Raw genomic sequence first — 23,042 nt, 5'->3', positions numbered from 1 at the left:
TAAAGTCTTGTGTCCATTGGATATGCTTTGCATAGTCTGTCTCACATGATACACCATTTTGTTCCTAGTGTTATGCACAATCGTCATAAAATACATAGGAGGTGTGTTATCCGAACAAGTACTTATGAGATGGGTGCACCACTTTGAATGCAAGTCAATAAGACCTAGGTTGAGGAGTGTACAAAGTTTTATGCCCATTGGAGAAATGTAGATGCGATAATATTAGAAAATTCTCGGTATATGTATATGTGTGTGTGTGTGTGGCAAACAATTTTGGCACAAAGTAAACACCTAGTGCACAAATTATGCACTTCATACCTTGAGTAAATAAGCTTGTTGATGAGGATAAATATACCCTTGAATAAAAGCACAGTTGTTGTATGACCACAATAGGATCGCTTTGACACCTGTGATTTTGCCCATATGTAAGTTTACAAATAGTATAAAAAATCATGTAATAATATATTAATAGTTTGCAAATGTGTATAGCAAGTGAGTAATGGGAAGTGGAAGTGGGAATGAGGAGGGAGGAGTGGAATAGGATAGGGAAGTAATAAGGGTGTATGATAATTAGTATAAAAAATAGTATAATAATATATTAATAGTTTTTAAATGGCAAGTGAGTAATGGGAAGTGGAAGTGAGAGTGGGGAGGGAAGAATGGAATGGGAGAGGGGAAAGTAATAGGGGAGTAGGCTAATAAGGGAGTGAAATGAGTGAGGAAGTTAATAGGGGATGAAAAAGAGAAGGGTGAGATGGGGAAATATGGGATTTTGGAAAATGGGACGTGGTGGAAATGTGGGATGGGAGTGGTGGCAATGGGGAGGAAGAAGAAATGGATGGATGGGAGGAGGGCTAATGGATGAGGGATGGGGGTTCAATAGGAGAGGGGGAGTAATGGGAGCCAATGGGAGAGGAGATAAATGAAAAGCCAATAGGAGAGAGGGGAGGAATGGAAAGCCAATAGGAGAGGAGGAGGAAAACCTAATTTTTCTTATATATAGTCTTCCTTCATTCATTCTTTCTCCCCTCATTTCATTCAAGCAAGAAAGCAAGGACGATCAAGAGAGCAAGGAAGGAAGAGCAAGAAAGCAAGAAAGAGCAAACTTACAAACTGTTTCCAGGTACTTGCAAACTTTTTTTTCTAGTTTCTTTTTTAAAATTTAAAGAGAGAGAAATTAGAGAGAGAAAGGTTCAGGGGAGGGGAGGGAGGAGGAAGGGAGGGGAGGAAGAGGGTGGGACGGGAGGGAGGAGGAAGGGAGGGGAAGAAGGGGCGAAGAGGGAGGTGGGTGTGAGGGTGGGAGGGGAGGCTGGCGGGTGGGAGGGAAGCGGGTGGGTGCAGAGGGGAGGCTGGGAGGAGGAGGGGGGAGCGGCTGAGAGGGGGAGGGGGGGGCGCAGCGAGAGGAGGGGGGAGCGGCTGAGAGGGGGAGGGAGGGGGCCGCGGCTGAGGGGGGGAGGGTGAAGAGGGGGGGGAGGGGGGAGGAGGGGGAGGGGGGGGGCGCCGTGAAGAGGGGGGGCTGGCGGCCGCGGCCGCCAGCCCGGGAGGGTGGGGGAGCGGCTAAGGGGGGGAAGGGGGGGTGGGGGAGGGGTTGCGAAAGGGGGGGGGGGGGGGCGGGTGAAGAGGAGGGGGGGGGGGGGGCTGGGTGAGAGGGGGGGGGGCTGGCGGCCGCGGCCGCCAGCCCAGGGAAGGGGGGGGGTGGGTTGGGAAGCGGGGGGGAGGGTGAAGAGGGGGAGGGGCTGGGTGAGAGGAGGGGGGGGGGGTGCGGGGTGGGTGAGAAGGGGGGGGGGGCTGGCGGCCGCGGCCGCCAGCCCGGGTGAGAGGAGGGGGGAGAGAGGAGAGGGGGGGGGGCTGGCGGCCGCGGCCGCCAGCCCGGGTGAGAGGAGGGGGGAGAGAGGAGAGGGGGGGGGGGCTGGCGGCCGCGGCCGCCAGCCCGGGTGAGAGGAGGGGGGAGAGAGGAGAGGGGGGGGGGCTGGCGGCCGCGGCCGCCAGCCCGGGTGAGAGGAGGGGGGAGAGAGGAGAGGGGGGGGGGGGCTGGCGGCCGCGGCCGCCAGCCAGGGAGAGAGGAGAGGGGGGGAGGGGTGGGGGGTGGGTGAGAGGAGGGGGGGGGGGCTGGGTGCGAGGAGGGGGGAGAGAGGAGAGGGGGGGGGGGCTGGCGGCCGCGGCCGCCAGCCAGGGAGAGAGGAGAGGGGGGGCGGGCTGGGTGCGAGGAGGGGGGAGAGAGGAGAGGGGGGGGGGGGCTGGCGGCCGCGGCCGCCAGCCAGGGAGAGAGGAGAGGGGGGGAGGGGTCGGGGGGGTGGGTGCGAGGAGGGGGGAGAGAGGAGAGGGGGGGGGGGGGCTGGCGGCCGCGGCCGCCAGCCAGGGAGAGAGGAGAGGGGGGGAGGGGTGGGGGGTGGGTGAGAGGAGGGGGGGGGGCTGGCGGCCGCGGCCGCCAGCCAGGGAGAGAGGAGAGGGGGGGGGGCTGGGAGAGAGGAGAGGGGGGGGGGGGGGCTGGCGGCCGCGGCCGCCAGCCCAGGGAGAGAGGAGAGGGGGGGCTGGGTGAGAGGAGGGGGGAGAGAGGAGAGGGGGGGGGGGCTGGCGGCCGCGGCCGCCAGCCAGGGAGAGAGGAGAGGGGGGGCGGGCTGGGTGAGAGGAGGGGGGAGAGAGGAGAGGGGGGGGGGCTGGCGGCCGCGGCCGCCAGCCAGGGAGCGGGATGGGTGGGGAGGGGTGTGGGGTGGGTGAGAGGAGGAGGGGGGGGCTGGCGGCCGCGGCCGCCAGCCAGGGAGAGAGGAGAGGGGGGGGGGGCTGGGAGAGAGGAGAGGGGGGGGGGGGCTGGCGGCCGCGGCCGCCAGCCAGGGAGAGAGGAGAGGGGGGGGGGCTGGGAGAGAGGAGGGGGGGGGGGGGCTAGAGGGGGGGGGGGCTGGCGGCCCCGGCCGCCAGCTGGGAGGGTGAAGGGAGGGATGGGTGGGTTGCGAAGGGGGGGGGGGTGAGAGGAGGGGGGGGGCTGGCGGCCGCGGCAGCCAGCCCAGGAGTGAGGAGAGGGGGGGGCTGGCGGCCAGCCCCAGGGAGGGCGGAGGGGGAGCTGGGTGAGAGGAGGGGGGGGTCGCCAAGGAAGGAGGGAGGGGGGGCCAAAGGGAGAGTGAGGAAGAGGGTGGAAAGGTTGGGGGGGTCGTCAAGGGGGGTGGGGAAAATTTAGGAAGGTTAAAAGGGGTAGGGGGAAAAAGGGGTAGGGGAGGAAGAGGTTAGGCGACGGGAGAGGGGAAGGGTAGCAAGAGGGGAGAGGGATTTTGGGGAAGGAGGGAGAGCGGAGGGAAGGGAGGAGTTTTGGCGGCGGCGGAAGGGGAGGGGAGGGAAGGAGGTTGGAGGAGAGGATTGGGTCGAGGGATGGATGGAGGGAAGGAGAGGAGAGAGAGGAGAGAGAGAGAAGGAGAGAGAGATGGGAGAGGAGGATTTGACTTACGAGAAGAATGAAAAGGACGTACGAGAATGAAAAGGACTTACATGAAAAGGACTTACGAGAATGAAAAGGACTTACAAGAATCGAGAAGAATGTTGAAGAAAGTATCAAGAAGAATGTTGAACATAAATTTGAATTCAAAAGGAACGTATAAGAAGAAAGTATAAGAAGAATGTTGAACACAAATTTGAATTCAAATTTATAATGAATTCAAATTTCCCTCTCTTTTTTGAAAATTCAAATTTATGTGTAGGAGTGGACTAGTTTTAACTCTCTCCTCGTTTCATTGAAGCAACCAAGAGCGGAAGAGAAAGGATAAGCCGAGCCTTACTTTTTTCACTTTTTCCACTTTTTCCAGGTACTTGCATTCTTTTTTATTCGTCTTGTAATTCTATTTCTTTACTTACAATTCTTTTCAATTAGTTTCTTAGAAGGCATTACAATTCTTTTTAAATTAGTTTCTTATTTGAGTTTTTGAGTTCTATTTTAATTAGTTTTTTATTTATATTCGAGTTTGTAAATTTGAGAAATGGGAGAATAGGGATTAGTTTCTTATTTGAGTTTTTGAGTTCTATTTTAATTAGTTTTTTATTTATATTCGAGTTTGTAAATTTGAGAAATGGGAGAATAGGGAGGGAGGGAAAGAGAGAAATTAAGAGAGAGAAGAGGGGCTCCTTAAGAGAGGGAGAGAGAGAGAGAGAGATTCACACAGAGAATAGGGGCTCCTTAAATGAGAGAGAAGAGTAGGGAGGGAAAGAAAGAGAGAGGAGAGAGGCGGAGAGAGATTAAGAGAGAGAAGAGTAGGGAGGGAAAGAAAGAGAGAGGAGAGAGGCGGAGAGAGATTAAGAGAGAGAAGAGTAGGGAGGGAAAGAAAGAGAGAGGAGAGAGGCGGAGAGAGATTAAGAGAGAGAAGAGTAGGGAGGGAAAGAAAGAGAGAGGAGAGAGGCGGAGAGAGATTAAGAGAGAGAAGCTGGTAAGGAGTGAGGAGAGAGGGGGAGAGAGATTAAGAGAGAGAAGCGGGTCTCTTGGGGGCCGTGGCTACTTGAGGGAGGGAGAGAGTAGGGAGAGAGAGGGAGAGAGAAAGAGAGAGAGGGAGAGAGAGAAAGAGAGAGAGGGAGAGAGAGAGAAAGTTTATAGGAATGAAACGTGGCGAGAGGAGAGAGGAAAAGAGAGAGAGAGAGAGAAGAGAAGAGGGAGACTTAGGGAGAGAGAGGGAGAGAGAGAGAGAGAGAGAGAGAGAGGAATGAAACTTCTGTGCTAGAGGGAGAGAGAGGGAGAGAGAGAATAAGTGGGATGAGGATAGAGAGAAAAATACTTAAGAGTTGTCAAAGAGAGAGAGAGAGAGATTAAGAGAGAGAATGAGGTGTCTTGACTATGACTACAAGGAGATTTAGGAGGAGAGAGAGAGAGAGAGAGAGAGAGAAAGTAAAGAGAGTTTTATATATTTACATCTTTTATATTATATTTTTAAATGAGAGAGAAGAGTAGGGAGAGAAAGAAAGAGAGAGGAGAGAGAGGGAGAGAGATTAAGAGAGAGAAGCCGGTTTAGGGTTTAGGGTTTAAGAGTTATAGAGAGAGAGAGAGAGATTAAGAGAGAGAATGAGGTGTCTTGACTATGGCTGCAAAGAGATTTAGGAGTAGAGAGACAGAGAAAGTAAAGAGAGTTTTATATATTTACATACTTTATATTATACTTTTAAAAAATTATAAAAGAGTGAATTTATGGTTTATTTTGAAAGTGAGATAATGTTTTTATATATATTCATCTTTTAAATTGAAAAATGTTAACTTTTCTTTAGATACTTGTTCTTTATTTATATCACATGCAGGTTTAGCCTCTACATCACAACCCCTTCTTTTGCATATTTAAGCCTCTTAAACCCCAGCACATTAAAATGAACACAGAAAAAGAAATTATTTATTGCTTTTCTTCGCTTCGACGGTTGGTTTAGCATAGTTTAGCATAGATTAGATTGCCTTAGAGGAGAGACAATTCTCCAAGTTGCCAATCGAAGCCATGCTCAAATTTTTCTAACTAGTTCCTATTCGTTGTCAGTCCCTTCGCTCACATGCGGTTTAACACTCATAACATGCTATTAAATAAGACCTTTTACCATTTACCAAGAAGTTTATCAGTGGGCAGATTGCATGAGCAAATATCAGTGGACAGATTGCATGAGCAGATATCAGTGGACAGATTGCATATATCAGTGGACAGATTACATGTCATGGGACATATTGGAGCTTGATGATTATTGGTTATTTTTATTGCATTTGTATAAATATTTAAGCTCATTTATTGTCATTAAAATCCTTGTAAAGCCTTTTATGCTATTTTTTACATTTATTGTCATATGAAGTGCCTTGTAATAAACCCGACCATCCCGACCATTCACTAATTAACGAGTATCAGTGGGATGCATAAGTGGATATCATGTGGGCTGCATAAGTGGATATCAGTGGAACAGTTTTTAGTGGATAGATTGCAACAGTTGGGTATCAGTGCTCAGATATCAATGGATGGACAGATTACATGAATCTTCACGAAGATTGAAGCTTTATCACTAGATGACATTTTATATTACTTGTAAAGCTTTATTGGCTAATTCTTTTACATTTGTACAAATATTTAAGCCTTGTAAAGCCTTTTAGGCTATTTCCCACATTTATTGCCATATGAAGCCTTGTAAAGCCTTTTGGGCTATTTTCCACATTTATTGTATCAAGGGTTGTATATTGTACTTTACTTGTATGTATCTAAATTCTTCATTATCTTTTCTTGTAGGATTATGGAGCAATCAGCTAATGTGATGGCTATGCTAGATGACTCTGAGATCAGAGAATGGGTTTCTGATGTCACTTTGAATTTCAAAGGAAAGGAATATAGCCCCAATGGCTTTGGTAGGTGGACTCGATATCACATGGGTAGAAGAGCCTGGTTTCTTCATCAAAAGGAAAAGAGACTCTTTCTACTTATGTCAAAAAGGGAGTTCAATGGTGTTGAAGATCCATGGGATGCTACTTTCTTCAAAAAAGATATGACTTCAAGCCTTGTAGTAGGCATAATAATTCAGCGAAAAGACACCTTTGTGGATATTTTAACAAAGAGTTCAGATCCTGAAGTTGGCGGTATGCATTTTATTGTGTCAAGGAGAGACGCAAAGACCTTTGTGATGCCTCCTCCTCAACCATCAAAGTTTCCAGAGTTGCAAAGGGCATTGGAGACTCTTTCATATACTTGGGAGCAATTTCCTAGTGTGGTGGCAAAAAGGATGCATGCAAAGATAATGCTTGAATACTTTCAGGATGCAGAATATGCTCTCCATATGCAAGAATCATCACATGAAGGAGATCAAAAAGCTCAGACTTCAATGCAGGGACAAGAAGAACAGGCACACTGTCACAAACCTGTAGAAGATGAGCGCAAACTTGTAGAGCCAGAAATGGTGAATGTAACTAAGGATGATGAAAAACAAGCCTTGAGTGCACGGGAATTAGCAAAAATTGAAGAAGATCAAGGTCGATCCACTGCAGTTATGCTAGAAGCTCTTGCTAGCAAGCCACGACGTGAAATGCAAAAGGCTAGTACTGCAAGAGCCACGGTTCCAAGCAGTAAGAAAAGACATCGTCCCACTGTAGAGAAAGATAATGTGGATGAAAAACGGTCAAAAAAAGAGAAAGATGAAGAAGACTCAGAATCTGAGGCTGAAGATGATCAAGATGAACTCACATCAATTAAAAATCTTAATCTGCGTCTTAATGAAGCAGTTACAGATGATGATGTGGGATATATCTGGGGTCAAAGGACATGGTTTGTGAATGCCAAAGATGTGGAAGCTGCAGCTCTGTTTACTAATAGCCGAAGCCTTGATATATCCTATGCAATGCAAATATACGAGGCTTTGAGAGATGGCAAGAAACCTGTGGCAAGTAATGTGGTCTTGCGCCCAATAATGTTTTGTCCAACCAAAAATAGTTTTCTGGATCAAATAACATTTACAGGGCCTACACATTTCGAGGAGATCTTCAGTCAATTCTTTAAAAACACTCTAAAAAATATTCCACATGAACGAGGCGAAGAGGCACAAGGAGAGAATATGCTAAAGGAAGTCAAGAAGGAATTTCTCCTTCATTGCAGATTCCAGCCCATTGATGGTCAACATTGGGCTTATGCTTGTAATCAGATCGCAAGGGAAGCAAAGGAGGGCAAAAGACTCACTCCAGAACAATTTGTAAAGATAAGCTCATTCCATTATTATCCTGCAACGATCTGTATATTCAAGCATGAGATTAAATATTTGATTGAGTCCGAAAGACTTAATCATTATGTCCATGGAAAGCGTAAGATATCCTCAACATCAGAGGTCTTACAGAAGGCAAGGGTGATATGGACAACATTTGGTTCCCCAAATCCTGATTTGAAGCGAAAGGTCACAAAAGCAGACGCCGACACACTCACAAACTTTTATACTTCTTTGAGTGCAGTTGTGCCTAGGGGAACCCAAGAGCGGGAAGAAAGTATGACAAGCCTCAAGGTGGTGAGGGACAGATATGCCGACTATACTTCTATCATCTTTCGTCCTGTTGAAGTGTTCAATGAGATGCTTGAAACGTGCATTGCTTGTGAGCGTGGACAGCTGACCTATGAAGCTCCTTTGTTTATCTCCGGCAAGTCAAAGGTAATGGATAAGAAGGAGTTGACGGCAAGGATGTGGAGGCCTGTAAAGTACTTACCTGATAAGTATGCATCCATGGCAGCACAAAGAATTTTAAAGAAAGAATGGTTTTTTGGAAAAAAAGACAAAGACCACTGCATGGAAGAATGCATCAATGTACAGGTGAGGCGTGATGCAGTGCATAGTGCCATCAAGTATTTGCTGTCAGAGAAACAAATTCCACTTACTCATTGCAACATTGACTATAATGTGGTGAAGCATATAGCTTCTTTGTCAACACCCAAGGTAAAGCTATGGGCCAACAGGTGGATTAAAAAGGATGAAGATGGGTCGGAAATAGTAACCTCTTATATGAGAAAAGAGATCCCACAACAGGTGGTTGCATATGTGGAAAGATTAATCAGCGAGATAAGAATGCCAACAGATATGCACCAAAGCTTTCAATTCAATGTAGAGGTTACGGCAGAGTCTGGAAAGCTTGTCAACTTCAGGGGAGTCTCAGAAGATGACTTCTTTAAGAATGAGTCAGCATGGGATAAGCCACAACTATTCTTTATCAATGAAGTTTCTAGCGATGATATCCATAACTTCATTGATAGAATAGTATATACCACCATTAGCAAAGTGGCGATTTGTAACATTGTCATATTTGTTGATAAAAAAGACAAAGAAGCCATGCAGGTTACTCTAGAGCGAGCATATTCATCAGATTTGAAGATCTATAGTGGTGTTTATGCAGCAAAGAGAGGCAAGAGAGAATGTGGCATAGCGATTCAAACTCTTGAATCATTCTTTCTATGTATGCGGAGTCCCAACCCTGATCACTCTTTACAAAAGAACATAAGAGGGAATTCAAATAATTTGAGATTGATGCTAGAAGAGCAAGATATTCCCAGGTCCATACATTATCAGAAAAACAACTACGGAAGTCCTGCAAAAAGTGGGAGTCTCTTGCTTACCATGATGGAGAATTTGCTGCCGGCAGGTTGGGAGGTCACCTTGTGCAGGATGGGATATTTATTTGAGGATCTCCTAAGAAAAGGCAACTCCACCAATATTATTGAAAATAAGCATTTCATGGCCTATTTCCAGCTTCAAGCAGATCTAACCACAGGCTATGAAAAAGAGATAGACCTCAAGGACACCGATGACATGGATGATTACCTTGAAGATCATAATGTCCCAGTTGTTAATGATGAAAAGATGGACTTACATGACCCATTCACAGAGAGGTTGGTGGATGAAGACAAATATGATGATGCCCTCTTTGATAATTATGGCTCTCAGGGTTATGAAAAAAGGCCACTACGACAATACTTAGCGGTATGAACTCTCTATTTCTCAACTAAATACAATTTTTTAAATAAGATTTAAATTTAAAGATAATGACTCTAATCTCTCATATTTATTTACAGGCAATAGAGGGAGAAGAAATGGATGAAGTCAATACGGAGGCACTCCCTTCCACTTCAACAATGCAACCACCTCTAAATTTGATTGAAAAATCAAATTTAGCTGCATTAGATAAAATGGAGAGCTCATTTCAAGTTAAGATCGTTTTGAAACGAGAACCTCAGTATTTAAGCTTTGGTAGAGAGGAGGTTTCAATCCTCTCCAATCCTTTAAAAGAGGTTAATGACAATGTTATCTTGGCCATTCTCAGGTAATGTTTATTTATTTATTGCTACTTCAATAAGCTAACATTTGTTTATTTATTCACAGTTCAGTTATATATCAGTTTCCTAGTGCAGAATGCAAATCAATTCTATGAGCTAATGTTTGTTTATTTCTTGGTGCAGTGTAGTTATTTCTCAACTTCCTAGTACAGTGCAGCATCGTGTCTACATGCTCGATGCTCTCCTTTCTTCTATTCTTAGCTCTCCTCAAAAGACTATAGAAGATGTCTGTACCTGGTTAAGCCCTTTGAATTTAGATGGGGTGCGAGTCATCTTAATGCCTTATCATGAGGCGTAAGTATCAACTCTAACCTTATTTTTACTATTTCTTTGGCAAGTTTGTGTAAAACAATAATCATTTTTATTCTGGTCGTGTAGCTCACATTGGAGTCTGATCTTCTGGGACCTTGAACTCAACCATTTATGGTTTGTGAATTCAATAGAAGGCTATCATGCCAACTCCCCAAGGTAATTATTCTCTTAATATTTTTGATACTTTCTTATTTTGTATCTTATGATCATGACATATTAATATATTTCATATGTCATGCTGGACAGTGCTGCATATCGGCTAGTATCTGCTGTCAGAACAACCACGGAGCAACAAGATCAAGTAGAATTCAAAAGACGTCTGCCAGTGGAGCAAAAAGATGGACACAGTTGTGGGTGGAGAGTCGCCTACAACTGCATGTTGTTTCTTAGAGAGATTTTTGATCTGGAGTTACCAGTCAAAATGGAATCATATACAGAAGCTGATCTGCTAGCATTTCGGGCTGAGAGTATTCAGCATCTAATTACTACCATTGGGAAACAACATGAAAATATGACTACATTGCAGCATGTATAAAACCTTATCTTTATACTTGTATACTTGTTCCAGCCTTTAAGTGGGATGTATAAATCTCATGACTTTTTTATATTTTCCTCAAAAGGAGAAGAGAATGAGTTTAATGAAAGCATACTATCTTTATACTTTTATAATTATTTAAACCATTAATTTTATTTGGGATGTATAAATCTCATAACTTGTCTAATGAAAGCATGCTATCTTTATACTTCTATGATTATTTAAACCATTATTTTTATTTGGGATGTGTAAAAAATTTTTCATCCAAGAGAAGGAGAGACTCACTCTAATGAAAGCGTGTATGAAACCTTTTTAAATTTTTGCTCCAAGCAGAGGAGAGACTTACACTAATGAAAGCATATATGAAACCTTATCTGCTTGTTTAAGCCTTTATTTGGGATGTGTACATCGCATAACTTTTTTATATTTTTATGGCAGAAGGAGGATGTGGAGGACATAGCAAGTGAAGAAGAATACGATGTAGACTACTCCCTCAATAAGATGAGTCATAAAAATATGAATCTATTGGAGCAGATTGGAAGTTCATTCACTGCTATGTTGTTAATTCGACAACAACCTCATTTTTTTGAATTTGGTGAAGAAGAGATTTCAATCCTCTTGAATCCTAAGAATGAGGTTAATGTCAAAGTCATTACAACCATCCTCAGGTTTGATGCAGCCTTTTCCTTGGCTTTATACTTTGCTTATTTTGATTAAACCCAAGAAGCTAATACTTTTTTTTTAAATATAGCAATGTTATAGCAAATTTTCCGCAAAATATACAAAGCGTTTCATATATGCTCGATCCTCGTATTTCGGAAGTGCTTATCAACAAAGAAGAAACCATAGAGAATGTTTGCAAGTGGTTGAAGCACATTCCTATGAATGACGCACGAGTTATTTTTACAGCATATTATGAGAAGTAAGCATCAAACCCTACTTGTTTTTCCTATTGCATTTGCTAGAATTGTCTCAAACACAGTAATTATTCTTTATTGATAATGCAGCTCACATTGGAGTCTGGTAGTCGTGGACATCCTTGCGAAGAAGTGCTTCTTTGCAAACTCAATGACATCCGTCCATGGCAATGTGTTAGAGTAAGTATAGACTACACTTGTTGTCACTTCTTGACATGTAGATTGATATGCAATGCACATATTCACTGTTGTTATATGTTTTGATATGCAGATCAGCTCGAAAATTAGTAGATGCTATCGACATAGTAATGCGGCAATGTGACTTGGCACAACAAATAGAGTATATAACATGTCAGGTGTCACATCAAGATAATAGCCACATCTATAATTGTGGATGGAGGGTGGGCTACAATTGCTTTTTGGTACTTGGTCAAATTTTTGAGATGCAAAATGACACCACACTATCAACATATACGGATTTGCATCTCTATGCATTTATAACATGTACCATTCGAGCAATCATTGATTGCGAAATGAATGCCATCAAAGAGTCAAAGAGGATAGATGACCTCAACTCTACAAACATGGCCTCATTAAAAGAATTGGGAAGCTCTTTTAATGTTAGGGTTATGATTCAACATAGACCTCAGTATCTTGAATTTGGGGGAGAAGAGATTTCAATTCTCTCTAGAGCTTCAAATGAGGTCAATAACAACGTTATGATGGCCATTCTCAGGTTTGATACAAACTTTTTCTCTACTTGATAATTCAATATTTTGATTTAATCTAATAAGCTAATAAGCTAATATTCATTTATTTTGATTAAATCTAATAAGCTAATATTCATTTATTTGTTGGTGCAGTATAGTTATCTCACGATTTGGTAGAGTCGTACAAAATCGTGCGTATATGTTGGATTCCCTCCTTTCTCCTATACTTAGCGATAGCAGAAAGACGATAGCCGATGTTTGTAAATTGTTACAGCCTTTACATTTACATGGCGTGCGAGTCCTATTTATGGCATATCATGAGATGTAAGTATCATGGCAACCTTTATTTTCATCTTATACTAGCAACATTGTGTTAAATAATAATGGTTCTTAATTATTCGTGTAGGGAACATTGGAGTCTGGTGGTTTGGAACCTTGAAGACAACTATTGTTGGTTTGTTAACTCCATTGCAGGCTTTCATGGCTCAGTGCAAACGTAAGTATTCTATTAATCTGTTGTTACTTCTATATTATGTACCTTATGTGATAGATACACTAAGTTTTTTTAATATGTCACGATGAGCAGGTCGATTGAGAAGTTGGTATCTGCTATCAGAGAAACAGGACAGTACAAAGACTCGGTAGACTTCCAAAAGCGTTTAGTAGTAGAGCAGGAAGATGGGCATAGTTGTGGGTGGAGAGTTGCCTACAACTGCATGTTGATTTTCAAAGAAATTTTCTCACTAATGCCACAGATCTCATCGGAAGACTCTTTGGAGCTCAAATATTCAGAGGAGGATATACAATTGTTTAGGGCTGAAATCATTCGAGACCTAATTGCTACCATTAGAATACAACGTGCAACTGAAGCAATACCAGAGCTTTCCTTTAAGGAAGAGGAGACTGAGTCTACTATGAAAGCACTGCATACTACAGAAGAAGTAGAGACCCAATGTACACCTACAGCACCACAGCCTCCACTGGAAGCATCAGAAGAGTTGCCACCGCCTCCGCTTGCATTTAAGGAAGAGGATACTGAGTCTACTCCGAAAGCACTACATACTACAAAAGAAGTAGAGACCGAGTGTACATCTACAGTACCACAGCCTCCATTGGAAGCGTCCGAAGAGTTGCCAGAGTCTCCACTAGAAGCATCACAAGAGTTGTGATGCATGTATGATGTTGTGTTTGTAGTTTTTGTTGATTATACACCAATTTGTGACTTATTACTTAAGTGGCATAATCATGATATTTATATAATTTCTTTATGCACACAATTTTATGATATGAATGTGTGATGATGTGATTATTTGGAAATAAATCCTTGTGTGATGGGAATTCTGATATGAATATTTGATGATGTAATATTTGTAATATATTTATTTCATGCACACAATTTTATGATATGAATGTGTGATGATGTGATTATTTGAAAATAAATCCTTGTGTGATGAGAATTTTGATATGAATATGTGATGATGTAATATTTGTAATATATTTCTTCATGCACACAATTTTATGATATGAATGTGTGATGATGTGATTATTTGAAAATAAATCCTTGTGTGATGAGAATTTTGATATGAATATGTGATGATGTAATATTTGTAATATATTTCTTCATGCACACAATTTTATGATATGAATGTGTGATGATGTGATTATTTGGAAATAAATCCTTGTGTAATGAGAATTTTATTCAGTTGGACAGTCTCCACTCACTTAAAGTAGAGCATTCGCAATGCTTCTCTCACTTTATTCCAACCCTTATCCTTATCATCTCCACTCACTTAAAGTAGAGCATTCAATCTCCACTCGCTTTATTCCAACCCTTATCATAGTGAACACATCATGCCACTCACTTTATTCCAACCCTTATCCTTATCGTAGTGAACACATCGTGCCTTAGTGCACTTGTATTCTTCCATCCTAGTCTTTCCACAAACACTCTCTTATTTCTTACATCCTAGTCCTTCTGAGTAACTTGTATTCTTCTATCCTAGTCCTTCCGCAAACACTCTCAGAGTCTTCTTTCATCCATCCTGATAACCAAGTATCCTTCTGAGTAACTTGTATTCTTCTATCCTAGTCCTTCCCCAAACACTCTCAGAGTCTTCTTTCATCCATCTTGATAACCAAGTATTCTTCTATCCTAGTTCTTCCACAAACACTCTCTTCTTTCATCCATCCTAGTGCTTCTCACATTAACTTGTATTCTTCTTGTATTCTTCTATCCTAGTCCTTCCGCAAACACTCTCAGAGTCTTCTTTCATCCATCCTGATAACCAAGTATTCTTCTATCATAGTTCTTTTGCAGACACTCTCTTCTTTCTTGCATCCTAGTGCTTCTCATTAACTTGTATTCTTCTATCCTAGTCCTTCCGCAAACACTCTCAGAGTCTTCTTTCATCCATCTTGATAACCAAGTAATCTTCTATCCTAGTTCTTCCTCCGCAGACACTCTCTTCTTTGTTTGCATTGTAGTCCATCTCCCTTTCTTTATCATCTCCCCACCCATGGATGTCCTTGGCATTGTCGAAGACGTGGAGTTCGGAATTAACAATCTCAAAGAATGGATTGCTGACCAAGGAGCACAGAGAGAGGCCAGAATTCGACAAGGTTCTCCTTTGACACACATGGAGAGAGAGGAATTTGCTGCACAAAGGCACGCAGAGAGGGAGGAGACTCTCAAGATAGCAGACAGTGAAAGACTTCTAAGACGTATGATAAAAGCACGACAAGATCTATTAGATTTCTTAAGTAACCTGCGTTATCGTAGCTCTCGTCATGGGCGATTTGATGCGGATGCTGAGAGAACAATAAGAGCCTCTCAGAGAAATTATAAAGAAACAATTTGTGATTGCTTAAACTTCTTCTTCTCATGTAATTATGTTGAGGATACAGCTGTGGAGGCAGTGAAGGATTGGGTTGTTGAGAAGATAAGAGAGACCAATGATGAGATCTTCTAGACTTAGATAAGAGAGACTGTATTAAGGTGTTTTTTGACACCATATGGCTTTGTATTAAGGTGTTTTTTGACACCATATGGCCTTGTATTAAGGTGTTTTTTGACACCATATGGCTTTGAGTAATATGATCTAGTACTTCTTGTACAAATGTGATGTTAAGATGATGTTAAGAGAGACTGTATTAAGGTGTTTTTTGGCACCATATGGCTTTGAGTAATATGATCTACTTCTTTACAAATGTGATGTGCTCTTTTTGAAATGTACTCTAGTTTTCATAACATGTCACGCCATTTTTTCTAATTTGATTTTTTAAAATCTTACTTTTTTGTCTCTTTTAACAATGTGATGTACTCTATTTTTAACATCTCACGTCATTTTTTCTAATTTGATTTTTTTAAATCTTCTTTTTTGACTCAATGTTTTGTTTTATAAGAGCCTCTTTTTTTGAAATGTTTTATCCAGAATTATCTCACAAAATGAATTTGGACAGTGCAAGAGTCCAAAATTAATGAAATAGGTGTTATTATGGGATAATTGTAGAGGTGCCACATGGCACACACTCAAGACACAAAGACTAGACTAGACTAGACTAGACAAATGTAGACTAGGGAAATAGTACACTTAGTGTGAGATCACTATCTTCTGGAAAATCTTAAGTATTGACTTGTAACCATGCAAGCACCCTATTTCTCCTCATCTCAACCACACCAGCTAGGAAGCTTACATACGATGATAACCAACTCTCATCAGTTCCTTTGTGTTGGACAACTCTGGCAAATGCCTCCTTCAAGGGGCTCAATATAACTCCCACGGCCTCATTCGATTCTACCACCAGCTCTAGACTGCATCCGTAATTGTCAAAGTCTGACCTGCTACATGTATGGGCTCATTTTTCAACTCCTCCTGACTATCAAAGTTCACAAGCGGCATTCTATCCAAGCAGTTGCTAAGCCTAAGAGCACTTCTAGATGCACTCTGATCAAGCTACTCTGATCAAGCTGAGCCTCATGGCTAATCGCTTTGAATCTACAGGAGCCCAATCTCTTGCGCTTATTTAGGCAACCACCAGCTTTAAGTCCAGCATGAAGCTGCGGCCAGTATTGTGTGAAGATTGTGGGAGAGAGGGAAGGAGTCTCACTTGTGGCTTTCTCACATGCACAATGGGGGAATACACACAAAGGTGGAGGCTGAAAACAGTTTTCCTCTTCTTAGTTGTGAAAGCCAAAAGAACTCAAGTACAAAGAAAATAGAAGAACCCTATATGTGGGTCTCAAACCAAACTCAACTAACTAAGGTGGCATACTAACTGAGCCACGAACTAGTGTAGATAAGGATAGCTGTCATCCAGCTATTATTCGTGGGCGGTGTACCAACCGCATCTCCAGCTAACAAGTCGGTGACATAAATACACAACAGTCACCCTGGCATATCGCGAGTGGAGCTCGATATCTCAACACTCCCCCTCGAGCTCAATTCCAAATCCTGCACACCAACAAGCAGGTCTCTAAACTTGCGCAGCTTCTCTGCACCCAATGCTTTCGTGAATATGTCAGCTACCTGATCCTCTGTGCTGACATAAACTAGATCAATAAGACCTAGTAAAACCTTCTCCCGCACATAGTGATAATGCACCTCAATGTGCTTTGTTCTAGCATGAAAGACTGGGTTCTTTGCCAAATGTATACTGCTCATGTTGTCACAATAAATGACAACCGGCCCATCTGTAGACTGATGCATATCATAAAGTAGCTTATGCAACCAAGCTACCTCACATGCAGCCATTGCTGCACCCCTGTACTCAGCCTCTGTGCTCGACAAGGCAACTGTAGGCTGTTTCTTGCTGCTCCAAGTGACTGCAACACTCTCAAAAGAGAACACATATCCACTGGTAGATCGTCTATCTGAAATGCTACCAGCCCAATCAGCATCAGTGTATCCATGCAACTGTATCTGAACCCCAGTCTCATAAAATAGTCCATACTGCAGTGTGGACTTCACATACCTGAGTATGCGTCTAGCCGCATCCAAATGCGGTTTCCTTGGAGCCTGCATAAACTGACTTACCAACCTAATAGCATAGCTCAAATCTGGCCTGGTAATAGTCATGTAAATCAAACTTCCTACTATGCGTCTGTACATAGTAGGGTCTTCCAAAAGCTCACCTGCATCTGCGCTCAGCTTCACATTCTGCTCCAAAGGAACTGAAATAGGCTTACAGCTTATCATCCCATATTTGGACAGCATGTCTAGTCCATACTGCCTCTGCAAGAGCTGTATCCCACTTGGTGATCTCATCACCTCAATGCCCAAGAAATAACGTAGCTCTCCCAAATCCTTCATCTCAAACTTCTGCCTCAATAGCATTTTCACATGAAGGATATCTTCATCACTATCACCTGTAATGATCAAATCATCAACATAAATGACCAGCAGCATAATCCCTTTCTCTGTTTTTCTCACATAGAGTGAGAAATTTGCCTTGGAAATCTGAAAGCCAATAGTGACAAGATACTGTCCTATCTTGTCAAACCATGCTCTAGGTGCTTGCTTCAAGCCCTACAAGGCTTTCTTCAACCTGCAAACAAACTCAGGATGAGTAGCATGAACATAACCTGCTGGCTGCTCCATAAAGTCCTCTTCTTGCAAATCACCATGCAAGAAGGCATTCTTTACATCCATCTGATGTAAAGACCATCCCTTTGATGCAGCCATAGCGATGGCTACTCTTACGGTTGCCATCCTTGCAACCGGGCTGAAAGTTTCTTCATAATCAATGCCATATGTCTGTGCATACCCCTTGACAACTAATCTTGCCTTGTATCTATTCACAGAACCATCTGCATTGTGCTTGATCTTATAAACCCACTTACAGCCAATTGCATTCTTGCCTTTAGGCAAAGGCACCAATTCCCATGTAGCATTAGCATCCAAGGCATCCATTTCTTCATCCATGGCTTTCTCCCATTTTTCATTTCCCATGGCTTGCTCAAAAGAAGTGGGTTCTGGTTCCTGTATCACTTTGACCATATAGGCATAGTGAATGGCTGTAAATCCATCATATTTCTGCCTATCCACAGGATACCTAACCCTGGTAGACCTGCGCAAAATAGGCTCACTTCCAGGTGCTCTCAAAACATCCTTGGTCTTCCTTACTCCAGGTGTAACAACAGAAGGAATACCCAACTCATCATCAATGCTCTGTTTTGAGCCACTGGATTCACCATCCACACAAGAGTGACCTGCATTCACATCAAACATGGGCTGATCTACCTTCTCTTTTCCTTTTCGTGATACCTGCGTACCACTCTCTACATTGCTTTGAGGGGATTCTCCTGATCTCAATCTGCCTATCCATTGCGAAGTATGTGAACCACTGGTAGAGGACACTCCAGGTCCACTGATATTTTGTGATTGCTGCTGTGCATTCTGTGCAGCATTACCATTTTGTGCATCTACATCAATCATCACATTTATTGGTTTATACCAGCTGCTCATCTCATCAAAAACAACATCTCTGCTCACTGTGAACTTACGTGTAGAAGGGTTATAGCATCTATACCCTTTCTACTGCAGAGAATAACCAATAAAGACGCACTTCTCAGCTTTTGGATCCAACTTGGACCTCAACTCATCTGGCACATGGACATAGGCAATGCAACCAAAAATCTTCAAATGAGAAATATCTGGTTTCCTACCAGTATACATCTCCTCTGGCGTCATGCCATGTATTGCTGCAGTGGGAGTCCTGTTCATTATATACACTGTTGTAGCAACTGCTTCAGCCCAATAATAATCTAGTAGATCTTTTTCATTTAGCATAGCCCGAGATACCTCTCCAATATGCCTGTTTTTTCTTTCTGCAATTCCATTTTGCTGTGGGGTATGACTGCATGAATATTGCTGCTTTATACCATGCTCCTGCAAGAACCTTGCAAACTCATTTGAGAGGTACTCTCCCCCTCCATCTGACCTTAGGCATTTTATTTGCAGGCCTGTTTCTTTTTCAACCATAGCTTTGAAAGCTTTGAAGTGCCCAAACACTTCACTTTTCTTTTTCATAAAATACACCCACAGTTTTCTGCTGAAGTCATCAATAAATGTGACAAAATAGTGACAGCCTCCAATAGATGCAGCTTTTGTAGTTCACACATCAGAGTGGATTAATTCCAATGGCTTTTTACTCTCTTGAACATGCCTAGGAAAAGGTTTCCTTGCCTGTTTCCCAAATTGACAGGCTTCACAAACCTTGTGCATTTCTGCAACCTTGAATTTAGGCAATCCTGTAACAATATTTTGGGCTTGCATTGATTTAAGTCGCTATATATTAACATGACCAATGCGTTTGTGCCAGATATCAATATCTGCAACTACACCGGTCCCATGTGCAAACATTGCTGCACTCAATTCAGGCATGTCTGCATCCAACGTAAACATCCTGCCCTTCTTCTTTCCTTTTGCTATCAAGCGACCATTATTTTTCGTATCCTCAACAAAGCATCCATGAGGATAGTATCTGACCTGCAAGCCCTGCTCAACCATCTGACCAACAGAAACCAGGTTCTTGGTGATGTTCGGGACATGAAATACATCAGACAGGTATTTCTTTTTCCCATCCTACATACAAAGGAATTTTGCCAATCTGCATAATAGGATGTGCAGTATCATCACCAGTCTCCACAAATCCTGGCTTTTCCATTTTCCTTGCATCATCTTGCATCCATTCTGCATGACCTGTCATGTGGTTTGACGCACCTGAGTCAACATACCACACATCATTTTGTTCTTCGCACTTGTCATCTGCACTTGTCACAGAATTGGTCATATGCTGCACCATAAATAGATGCTCATTTCTGTCATCACCCTGCCTGCTAGAAGATGCATAATTGCCTTGCTGCAATTTTCCATTCATAATGTCATTCTGCTTTTTGTAGCAGTCCTTAGCCATATGACCCATTTTGCCACAATAGTAGCAATCAACATTGCTGTTTGCATTTTGGCTTCTCTGCCATCCACCACAGCCACTTTGGCTCCCCCTGCCTCTAGAGTTACCACGTCCTCCTGCATAGGACTGGTTTTCTTGCGTTTGCTGCATATTCTAATTTCTACCACAGCCTGTAGATCAGCCTCCTCTACCTCTGCCTCTACCTCTACCAGCATTTGAGTAGAAGACAGTTTCTTTTGAAGTTCCTGCTGAAGAAGATGCACCACCATTTCTCTGCTCTTCAGAAATTAGAAGAGCAATCAGCTCCTCAAAATCAGGAAATTTTTCACGGACGGCAATGGATGTCCGGAACTGTGCATAATCCTTTCCTAGATCATTCAAGGTCACAGAAACCAAATCATCATCATCCACTGGCGACCCAATGGAAGCAAGTGCATCTGCAATTTTCTTCACTTTCATGTGGTAGTCATTTATGCTCAAATTTTCTCTTTGCACATTGTGCAACTCCTGTTTGAGTTGCATTTTCCTGGCTTGTGTATTTGTGGCTGTACATTTTTGCCAAAGTATCCCATGCCTCCTTTGGCGTACTTGCATCCTGAATATGCACAATCATGGAGTCCGAAATACTGATAGATAGCCAGTACATAACTTTCCTGACTCTCTCATGCCATCCTTTGAATGCCTGCATTTCCTGTTGACTGGGAACATTAGGAAGAACAGGTTCTTCTTCATTTCCTGTAATGAATTCCCAATAGCCTTTTCCCATCAAGAAATTCGTCATTCTAAACTTCCATGCCTGGAAGTTGTTCTTGTCAAGCTTTTCAGTGACAATCTGTGAAAGAGAATTAGATGCCATTACAGAACACTGCAAAATATCCTGTCACTGCAAAAAAACACAGCTTTTGCCTCACACGGGCAGATCTGCAAAACTGACGAAAGTGGTATTTCACCACACAGTCACTTCCTAGTGACGATTTTGCATCAACAGGCAACAGGCATGAATCTGCAACTCCCAATATCTCTGCACACAGGCATACGATGCAATTTCTGCAGCACCTTTCCACCGACTAGTCGCGCAGTGGTCGCACAACAAAAAACAGGGCCTTTTTCTGAGTGCCTGCGAAGAACTTCCGCCTTCAAAACGGGCCTCGAAACGGCCTCAAATCAGAAAACTAAAGTCACCGAGGACTTTGCCCTCACCCGCAGCATATACTGCGCTCTTGCCACACCGCGAAGGGCGTCTCAATCTGAAACAGTGCACTCCTGCACTTCTGGCTGTGCTACCTGCAAAGATTTGCTCCCAAACTCGAAATGGGAAAGCAACACTGGTCCTCTTACCAGGACACCACGAACTTGGCTTGCTTTCTTGAGCTCCTTACCACGAACAAGGCTCTGATACCATGTGAAGATTGTGGGAGAGAGGGAAGGAGTCTCACTTGTGGCTTTCTCACATGCACAATGGGGGAATACACACAAAGGTGGAGGCTGAAAACAGTTTTCCTCTTCTTAGTTGTGAAAGCCAAAAGAACTCAAGTACAAAGAAAATAGAAGAACCCTATATGTGGGTCTCAAACCAAACTCAACTAACTAAGGTGGCATACTAACTGAGCCACGAACTAGTGTAGATAAGGATAGCTGTCATCCAGCTATTATTCGTGGACGGTGTACCAACCGCATCTCCAGCTAACAAGTCGGTGACATAAATGCACAACAGTCACCCTGGCATATCGCGAGTGGAGCTCGATATCTCAACATATTGTGTAGGAAATAGTTTTTCAATTGTTTCTCCAATGTCAGAAATGCTGCCATGAAACTCAGGGCGTTGGAAGGGGGGCATTGCTGCAATCTCTACCTCCCCCCCATACATAGTGGTAAGGAAGTTCTCCTTGGACTTGTTGCATATCTGATAGATCTTTTCACAGAACTCATCCTTGAGATCCTCCACGTCTGAAGCATCAACATCCTTGATGGACATATAGAACAAGCCCTTGAATAGCTTCACAGCCTTCACCAACCTCACACCATCCTGAAACTGTTCTGTCTCTTTATCTAGATGAAAATCCTGTGCACACACAATAGATAGACATGAAGACATGAGGAAAGGACATGCACTTCAAAATGGGGAAATCAATTGTTTGTGCACAGTAACTCCTTGTTACAGTGTGCACAGTAATCAGACCATGGAAGAAAGCAAGGGAACGGAGCAAGCTACCTTCTTGTTGAATATGGTCACATTGTTGATAGCAGCATTCAGGATGGAAACGAGCATGTCCTCCTGCTCACATCACTCAAAACTTCCTAGACCCTCAAAATATAGCAACGCATACATGCAATTGGGTTCACAGATGGCAGTCATCCACATCCCATCTGTGCACCTTTCTCCTACTACATCCAGCAAAGAACCAGCCAAGTGATTCAGAAGGTAGGACTTTCTACTGCTTTGCTTGCACATGGAGGATATCACTTTAAAACGCCGTTTCCAATCAGCAAGAACTAGGTCTTTGCTAGGAACAAACTCCATCCACACAAGCTCTTTGGTTCCTGCAAACTGTGATAGCTGAATTTCAATGCCTCTCCAGTCCATACACTGAAAAGACTCATCAAGGCGAAAGGCCTTGAGTGAACTAAGGCCCCATTCATACATGGCCATGATGTTGGAAAGGTCACCTCCCCATCTGTAAGCCCCCAAATGAGGAGTGCGTGGGGGAGGGAGACCTAGGGCAGGATGTGCCCAAAGAGAGATTACCTGGATGTGTGGATCTGGGACAGATCTGGAGCATTCATGGTTGGTGGGGTATTCCAAGGATGAAAGGCTGCATCAGGAACAGCTCATCTGCAGGAAGATGGCGGGGAGACAGTGTCTTGGATCAGG

The 23,042-nt window shown here is 43.2% G+C and overlaps 1 pseudogene; it reads right to left on the bottom strand.

Annotated features, from left to right (window-relative positions):
• Nucleotides 1-16,207: 16,207 nt before the first annotated feature.
• Nucleotides 16,208-22,820, bottom strand: LOC147883549 (uncharacterized; annotated as a pseudogene).
• Between the last annotated feature and the right edge of the window lie 222 nt (nucleotides 22,821-23,042).

Source organism: Dipteris shenzhenensis, chromosome 28 (assembly GCF_047967505.1).
Source record: "Dipteris shenzhenensis isolate YYH24624 ecotype China chromosome 28, Dip_SZ_1.0, whole genome shotgun sequence".
Taxonomy (NCBI): Eukaryota; Viridiplantae; Streptophyta; class Polypodiopsida; order Gleicheniales; family Dipteridaceae; genus Dipteris; species Dipteris shenzhenensis.
This window is presented reverse-complemented; position numbering and strand designations above follow the sequence as displayed.